Raw genomic sequence first — 9835 nt, forward strand, 5'->3', positions numbered from 1 at the left:
GAGAGATAAAAAAGGCAACTCTCTCTCTCGAAGCCTATAATCTATGCATATTTCTCCCCTTTGGTAACAAGTTACCGAAAAGTTTAAAAATGCGTAGGCTATGCGTCTCTCAGGCTTGGTCTTCGGGAGGTGGTGTAGACAGTACTCCAAGGACGAGTGCATCTGTTGATGTAGCTGGAGCTGGTGGAGTGGCTGCTGGAGGTGGCACTAAAGCTGTAGCTGCTGGTGCTTATGCTGTAGCTCTAGTATCTAGTGTAGGCACTGCAGCAGACCTCAGACCTCTAGGCACTCGCTAAAAAGCATCAGTAGTAGCCTTCCCCTTCTTCTCTTCTGCTTCCTCCTGATGCTACTCAACTGTTGTTTGGATCTCAGTTACCTTTAGATCAAGATCATAAAATTTGGTCTCTATGATCCCCTCCAAGCTCTCCTGGTTTTGAGTCAGGGTGGCCAAGCCCTTCTCAATCCTCAGTGTAGACTGGATCAGATATGCTAGTTGATCTTGCTTGTTCTTCAAGAAAACTTGAGATGCCTCTGGAACACTTGGCATCTTGGCAGCTTTCTCAGCCTTTGTTGTGGCTCTCTTCTCCTGTGCTTGAGCTGATGATGGTTCCTCCTCATTCATCACTACAATGTTGTCTTCAAAATCAGGATATAAGGTTAGATGCTCCTTATCCAATAGATATGTTCCTGTGCCCATCTTGGAGTTGATGAGATCCTGAATGTGTGGAGCATACCCACAGCTTCTCTTCTGGTCAGCTGTTGTCCTCTTGATTGTTTCTACAATCAAACTCATAACCTTGAACTTCTGAGGGATGTCAAAAATGTGTAGCAGGTTGATAGAATGCCCTCTGATCATCTTGTGATCTCCTGACTTGGGTAGCAGAGTGTGCCTAAGGATTGTGTTGATGGTAGGCAGACCAGACAACAGATAGTGTACAGATCCAAGCTTATGTGTTTCCAAAGCTTTATCTGGGATCTCCTTGTACATGTTTGCCATAGAGTTGTGGTCTTTCTTCTTCTTGGCATACACATCCCAGTCGTCCTCATGTTCCTCTGGGCATTTATCAGCTTGGCCCATTCTTCAACAATGGATTGGTACCTAGTACATTTAGACATAATCCTCTCATCTGGATAGAAATGGGCAGTGGAGTAGAATTGCAGAACTCCACAAGCTTTGAAGTTGTCATATACACCTGGGTAGTGATCTTCTTTCTTCTTGATGTACTCCCAGTTGATCCATCTCATGTCACATACCATTGGCTTCTTGTCAAGCAGAATGGTCTCATAAAAGTCTTGCTGTTCTCTGGTGTGGAACCTGTAATCAACAGCAGTCCTCCTCCTCACAGCATAGTGATCAGACTGTCTCCAGAGTCTCAGTCCTGCATCCTTCCTGATGTTCATGTCTTCAGCCACAGGATGAGCATCATTATGGTCTGGAATCTTGGGCTTTAACTTTCTCAAAACAAGAGATTCATCATCTTCTTCTTCAGCTTGAGGTGCTGGAGCCTTGTTCTTTTCTTCAGCAGGAATGTTTCTGGTGCTTTTCTTTGGTGCAGACTTCTGAGCTTGAGCTTTGGGAGCAGACTTGGGCTTTAATGGAGCAGCCCCTGACTTTATAGCATCTCCTATAAGCTTCTGAGCTTTAGATGCTGGTGTAGTATCCTCTTCCTCTTCTTCTTCATCATCTCTCATCCTGGAGGGCTTGCCAATGACTCTGGCAATGGTCTTCTTGACCCTCTCCTTCCTTTTCTTGCCATCTCTAGCCTCTTTGCACTACAAAAAAAATACACTTCCGTGATGATACATGTTTGTCACAGTAGGTCGGATTTTTTGTCATGCATGTACATCCATGACGATTTTATGACAGAATGAAGATAGTCATACATGTGCTGTCGTAGAAGTGTTCCATGACATTACCAAAATTATCATCACGGAAGTGTCCACTTCCATGACGATAAATTGCGCGTCACAGAAGTGCTTTCGTCAAGGGTGACCGACATGTGGCATCCACCATAACGGAACGCCGTTAAGCAATCAGGTCGGGTTTTGGATCCGATAACTCGTTAACAGCCGCGACCAATGGGGATTTTCCATGTGTAAAATCATCATTGGGTGGAGGAAACACGTGTCGGCTCATCGCTGGGACAGATGTCATCCACTCATTGGACAGAAGGCGCCTATGATACATCAACACATGGCACGGCCCAACAGAGGCCCATTCCTTTGAAAAGGCCGGCCCGTTTGACTTGGTCAAAAGGTGGCGGGTCGGCCCATGGAAAGCCTGTTAACGGCCTGTTCGCATATAACCCATTTACAGCCCACTAACCCAAGGCCCGTTACGCCCTACCAAATTACGCCCAGTAGCGTCATCTGGGCCATCGAATATGATTCCAGTCCGTTTTCACTTCTGGCCCATGTATGGCCCATGACGTCTTTCGGCCCATATGAGGCCATATGTAACTCTTGGCCTATTAACGGCCCATGGTGAAACTGGCCCGTAATGAAAAGTGTATCACTTTACACCCATTAACGGCCCATGGTGAAACTGGCCCGTAATGAACAGTGTATCACTTTACACCCATTAACGGCCCGTGGTGAAACTGGCCCGTAAAGAACAGTGTATCACTTTATACCCATTAACGGCCCGTTATTCCGTTGGGACGTTTCCAGCCCATGTTATGTTCCGGCCTGCTCAGATCCCATTTACTCTTGGGCTCATTTCCATCATTCGTTTACTTACGGCCCATTACTGTCATTTTCTGCTTGTGGGCCAAATTCAGCCCGTGGTTACAGTCGGCCGGTTTGTGGTCCGTTAATATGTTGGGCCGTTTTCATAGCGTCATGAAATACGGCCTATTAACGATGGCCCATTATGGTCGGCCCATGAACGGACGATTCCAACTCTAGCCCGTTTACGACCATAATGCGGTCTGTTTGGCCCATGTTTGGCCAATCGATCATACGGCCCGTATAAGGCCCATTGATGATACGGCCCATAGAAGGCCCATTGTTTCTATATCCCATAGAAGGCCCATTGTTTCTACGGCGCGTAGAAGGCCCACTGTTTCTACGGCCCGTAGAAGGCCCACTGTTTCTACGTCCCGTAGGAGGCCCAGTGTCACTACAGTAAATATTAGCCCATGGTTATTGTGGCCTATTTTTAAAAAATTATTGCAGCCACTAGCAAACCGCGGAAAAAGAACTGCACTGACTACAAGCAAACAAATAAACAAGACAACAAGGAAATAAATAAGCAAGCAACTTACCCTAGGCTATCATGGCTATTACACATATTACATCCACTGGGCATCAAAGTTCGCCACCAGTGCAAATATAGGGAACACAGCAGCATATAAACACCGCAGCAAAACAAGTCCAGAACTGAAACCACTTCAGAATATCTCAAGAAACAACACCTGGGTACCCATAATGATGGCAAGATGCTTAGAAAGCTTATTAACTTTCTCTTGTTTGGCGCTTAAGTCCTCCAGCGCTTGCTGTTGCACCAGAAAGTATGCATCTGAATTCTGCAGGGACTTCCTCAGTCCTTCGACTTCCTGTCGCATAACATCTAATCGATGTCTTTCAACTTGAAGTTGAGACTCAAGAAGCCTAACTGATTCAGGCAACGATTTCGAAGAGCTGGTGCCAGTAGTGGTAGCCAGTAACTCAAACACTACATCAAGACAGGACTTTGGGGTTGTCTCAGTGTCTTCAATATAGTTTTTATCAGCTTTCTTGGAGACCAACAGGGATGTCTCACTATCTTGAACCTTATCTGCATTACTTCCTTTACCATTGCATAATAGGGTACTCTTGTCCAATATTTTATCCGCGTTCTAAAAGAGAAACAAACAAACACATCTCATGTTTACAATGTAGTATATGAAACTCATTTTGGTAAACCAGATAAGTAGTAAGGTGGACAGGATAACAGCATGAAACAAACATATATCTATGTAGTATGGTCACTGTATGGTCTATATCATTCTAGTTTATGTTGCCAAATCAAGATAGATACAGTTCGAATCATATCTATTTAAGACAAAGCAGCATAGACAGAATATAAGTGTGGGAAGCTACACAGCAATAACAACACTTGTAATGTGCATGGCATGAGAACATAACTGTTTATTCAATTGAAACTGAAATCAACATAGAGCAAGTTACAACAGCAAACAACCAAACACCTTGAAGAAACAGGTTTAAAACATACCTGTTGCACCATTGGAGTTTCAATTGCATCCTTCAAATTTGAAATTAGTTGGTATCAGTAAATACAGTGATGCAAGAGAAAAGTAGTATGAACTATAGCTACGGAACCTGACCTGAGAACAATTCTTCTTCTGCTTTAAGTGTTGACTTCGGGTTCGGAGTGGTGGCCCTCGTGATTTGGGCACTGCAGTTGCCTTACTAACTGCTCGTGTTTGGGTGCTCTGTGGTGGAGACAGTGTTGTGTCAACGGGAACTGGGTGTCTATTTGCTGGGGTTGGGGTTAGAAGGGGTGTAGCTGGCTTTTTGTCCAACTGGGTAGGGGTACAATCTGCATGAGTGTGGGTTATGTGTGGTGGGGTTGGTTCTTGGGCAAGTGCAACCGTGGTTCTATCTGCATCGATAGGTAGCACGATCTTTTCTGAAGACCGTGTTTTTACTCCCATAGATACTGCCGTCACTCCCTCCAATTGAAATGGCTGATAAACAAGAAAAGTAATTGAATGTACAAACATTGTAAGATATACAGGTGCAATGGATAGTAGGGAAGAAAACAGGGCATGAAATAATTCACATTTATGTTGTCTAAGAAAACAGAATAGCAGGGCATAATTTCACATATATGATAGCTAATTAAACAGGATAGCATGACACAATTTCACATGTATGATGGCTAACTAAATAGGATAGAATGACATACTTCAAAATATGATGACTATGTAAATAGGATGACATGATATAACTATACGATGTGTTTATTAAAGTGGTTGGCATGCCATAAATCACAAACATGCCGTCGATGGAAACATGATGGCATGATATAATTCATGGATAGAATGACATAATTTAAAATATGATGACTATGTAAACAGGATGAGATGATATAACTATATTATGTCTTTAGAAAATGGGCTGGCATCCCAGAATTCAGATGCATGTTGTCTATGTAAACATCATGGCATGACATAATTCAAATATATGATTTATATACTAAGGAAGTGAGGAGAGGGCAATCACATATATGACGTGTCAACTAAGGATGTATATGATGTAAAAACAAAGCATTCACTACAAAAAAGACACATCCGTGACATTTTGGGCCGAACAAATTTTTTTCCTGTCATACATATGACACTTCTATGAAGATAATTGTGACAAAACCCGGTATCATCATAGATGTGGTGGGCTCCTACTTCTATGACAAAAAATCATGACAGAAAATGGGCTTTTCATCCTGGGTGGGCCGGAGACGCAGCTGCATGACATTCTTTGGGCCGTCCATGACGGAAAAAACCATGGTAGAAGCGAGGGGGAGGAAAATTTTTGGGAGTTGTCGGTTACGGTGGGAGGTCGAGGGCCGAGCGATGCACGTTTCCCTTGTACATGTATGTGCGTGTGTGCAAGGCGTTGGCTCTAACAGAACCCGAGCGAGGCATTGGGCTCTAACTTGTCACGCCCAATCTGCGATGCCATCCTAAAGAGACTCGAAGGTCCCACCAAGGATAGAACCGCATATTGAAACGCTTTTTTAAGGTGGATATCATTACATCAACATTACATAATAGATGGGGATACATACAAGAGGCATACAATGCCACACGAATACAACATCATCTTACATAAGAGCACCATCCGACTATGGATGAAACACAAACAGAAACTCAAACGACATCCACCTTGCTATCCCAGGCTGCCGACCTGGAACCTATCCCCTGATCGAAGAAGAAGCAGAAGAAGAACTCCAAAACAAGCAAATATCGCTCTCGCGTCATGGTCATCGCATAACCTGTACCTACAACTGTTGTTGTAGTAATCTATGAGCCACGAGGACTCAGCAAGCCCATTACCATGAGTATCAGGACTAGCAAAGCTTAATGGGTAAGAAATGGATAAGTGGTGAGGTTGCAGCAGTGACTAAGCAAGTATGGTGGCTAACATACGCAAATAAGAGCGAGAAGAGAGCAAACGGAACGGTCGTGAAACTAGCAATGATCAAGAAGTGATCCTTAACTCCTTCTTATGTCAAACATAACCCAAAACCGTGTTCACTTCCCGGACTCCGCCGAAAAGGGACCATCACGGCTACACACACGGTTGATGCATTTTAATTCGGATCTGGTGTCAAGTTATCTACAACCGGACATTAACAAATTCCCATCTGCCACATAACCGCGGGCATGGCTCTCGAAATTTTATACCCTGCAGGGGTGTCCCAACTTAGCCCATGATAAGCTCTCGCGATCAACGAAGGATATTCCTTCTCCCAGGAAGACCCGATCAGTCTCGGAATCCCGATTTACAAGACATTTCGACAATGGTAAAACAAGACCAGCAAAGCCGCCCGATGCACCGACAATCCTGATAGGAGCTGCACATATCTCATTCTTAGGGCAACACCGGATAAGCGAAGCATACAGGTACCGACGTACCCCAAGTTGCCAAGGGATGGTCCCGCACGGTGCTCTAGTTTGGACCAACACTTAGACAAGCATTGGCCCGGGGGGGCTAAAATAAAGATGACCCTTGGGTTAATTACTCCCAAGGGAAAAGTAGGTGGTGGTGAGGCAAATGGTAAAACCAAGGTTGGGCCTTGCTGGAGGAGTTTTATTCAAAGCGAACTATCAAGGGGGTCCCATAAATCACCCAACCGCATAAGGAACGCAAAATCCGGGAACATAATAACAGTATGATGGAAACTAGGGCGGCAAGAGTGGAACAAAACACCAGGCATAAGGCCGAGCCTTCCACCCTTTACCAAGTATATAGATGCATTAATTAAATAAGAGATATTGTGATATCCGAACCAAATCCTGTCCACCATGGAGTAATCTTCAACTTCACCTGCAACTAACAATGCTATAAGAGGGTCTGAGCAAAGCGGTAACATAGCTAAGCAATGGTTTGCTAGGAAGGGTGCAAAATGTTAGAGGCTGACATGGCAAATTGGGAGGCTTGAAGAGCAAATGATAGGTAGCGCAGCATAGCGATAGAACGAAGCAACTAGCATAGCAATGATAGTAGTGAGATCTAGGGTAGCGGTCATCTTGCCTGAAATCCCGCAAGGAAGAAGAACGAGTCCATGAATAAGATGAAGCCACCAAGACGAACCAAGCGTAGACGAACGAATCCTCACGATCGCAACGAAAACGGGAACTATCGAGAAGAAGCACACAACATGGTAAACACACCACACATAAACATGACATGATTCTCAACCAAGTATGATGCAAGACAAGACTACATGAAGCTACTCATGGCAATAGATGATGCAAACAAGAGCAACACATCAAGGCAAGTTTAAATGAGGCCGGGAACAACATTTAACAATTCCGGTGAATCCTCATATGCAAATTTTTGAAATTGGTCCATACCTGAATAAACCTTATGTTCAAGTTGTTAAAAAACAAGTTAAAGAGCACCAAGAGGATCTACACGAAATTCTAGTCAAGTTACATATAAAGTTCATTAGATTTGGAGCTACAGCCTAGAATATATGAGCAAAACAAGTTAAACATGGCATTGAGGCAAAACACATACAAACATCAAGCAAACACCTCAAAACATGGATGCAACAAGGTAATATGAAACTACATGCAAAATCAAGCAAGTTTCATATAGAGCACACTCAAAACGGAGCAACGGTTCAACACAAACACTATACAAGTATAAAGGACAAACTGTCCAAAACAGCAACTAGGCATATCACAAGCATCAAAACAATATGCTACAACATCCCAACGTAAGGACAAAAGGCATGGGCATGAAGTATAGGTAAAGCATGACAAAACATGAACACTGAGCTATCTCCAGAAATCACTAGAACATGCTCAAAAGGACATGGCAAGATTGCAAATAATAACAGTTTCAGTCATTAGCAGAAATAACATCAGGTTGCAATGTTTAGAGCTATCAAACAACATGTTACAGGAACTTATCATGGCAAACAAAAGCATGGAATGAATCTATTAAATGCATAGAACAAAAGTCCTTTACTGACCCTGAGCCAAAAAGGATCAGAAGATATGATGGCACCCATGTAAACATGGCAAGTTATATGACATATTCATACATGGCAGGAACAATAATAAGTAGGCATGTTGGTGAGCTTGAACCACTCACCACAAAGCAATACATGGCATGGCAAGTCAACCAACAGTAAGAATACATGTTTATCAAGCTAAGAATGGCAAGAGCAAGTTCATAGGGTGCATGGATCACTAACAACAATCATGGCAACATTGAACTTAATGTTAACAGGCTGACAGCAACATTATTTAGCAAGTTTGGAGCAAGATAACAACAAGTTACAGAAGACTACAAATACAACCAGGTGCAGGAATGGATAGAGCATGACATGTATAACAAAACATCCTTAGTGAAAATCTCCAAATTATGCATAGAATGACTTGTAGCAGCAGGTTTACATAGCAACATGATATAGCAGATACAGTTTAGCAAAACAGCAACAGGAAGTACCCTACTTAACAAGCTTGATGCACTCAGTACAAGACTCATAAAAATACATGGATATCACCTCTGTAAAGATGGCATATCATAGTTCAAAACTCATGTAGACATCAAGCTCATAGGATGCACACATCAAATGCAACAAAAATGGCAAATCACCAAGTTATAACAGTTTCAGCAGGTTAACATCATATAGCACTCTTGCAATGGTCATTCAGGCATCAAGATGGACTCAAATGAACATGATGCAATGGAATGAAATGAAGTACTCGTCGAGGCGAACAATTTGACATATTACACGGATGAAACGGAGCAGTATGCAACAAGTTATGACATGTTGAACAGGGCACCAGAATGTCAAAATATCAGGGACTTGGTGAAATTCCAGAGGGGGGGGGGGAATCAACCTTCGAGATCCGAAACTGGATCTGGATCGGGATGGGATCGGGCTCCGACGAGGAGCTCCCGGGGACGAGGGAGGAGGACGGAGAGGCCGGGGACAGCGGCGCGGGGCCGGGGCGGCGCCGGTCCGGGCGGAGCCAAGGCGGGGCGGCGGCGCAGGGCGGCGGCGCGGCGGCGCTCCGGAGGAGCTCTGGCGATGCTGGGTGGCCGGAGAGCGACGGGCGGAGCCGGGCGCCTCGGGAGGCGGCGGCGGATGCGAGGCGGCGGTGTGGAGGCCGGTGGCGGAGGCGGCGGGGCTCGGACGCGGGGGCGCGGGCGCCCCGGGCCAGGCGGCGGCGCGGCCGGGCTCGCGCGGGCCCCGGATCGGCTCCGCGGGCCGCGGCGCGGAGGGGAGAGAGAGGGCGCGGGCTGGGACACGTGGCGGCGCGGGAGAGGGCGGACGGCAGCGGCGGAATTTGTCCGGCGTCGCGAGAGTGAGGGGCTAGGGTTTCGGGGGGAAGGATTCATCCGTGAATTTCGGGGGAGAGGGCATATTTATAGGTAGAGGGAGCTAGGAGACTCCAAATGTGGTGCGGTTTTCGCCTACACGATCATGATTGAATGACCGAGAGCATGGAGGGGGTTTGGATGGGTTATCGGGCCACTTTGAAGGGGTGTTGGGCTGCAAACAAAAGAGGGCTTTTACGGTTCCCCGGTTAACCGTTGGAGTATCAAACGGACTCCAAATGGCACAAAACTTGACAGGCGGTCTACC

Source organism: Triticum aestivum, chromosome 1B (assembly GCF_018294505.1).
Source record: "Triticum aestivum cultivar Chinese Spring chromosome 1B, IWGSC CS RefSeq v2.1, whole genome shotgun sequence".
Classification (NCBI taxonomy): Eukaryota; Viridiplantae; Streptophyta; class Magnoliopsida; order Poales; family Poaceae; genus Triticum; species Triticum aestivum.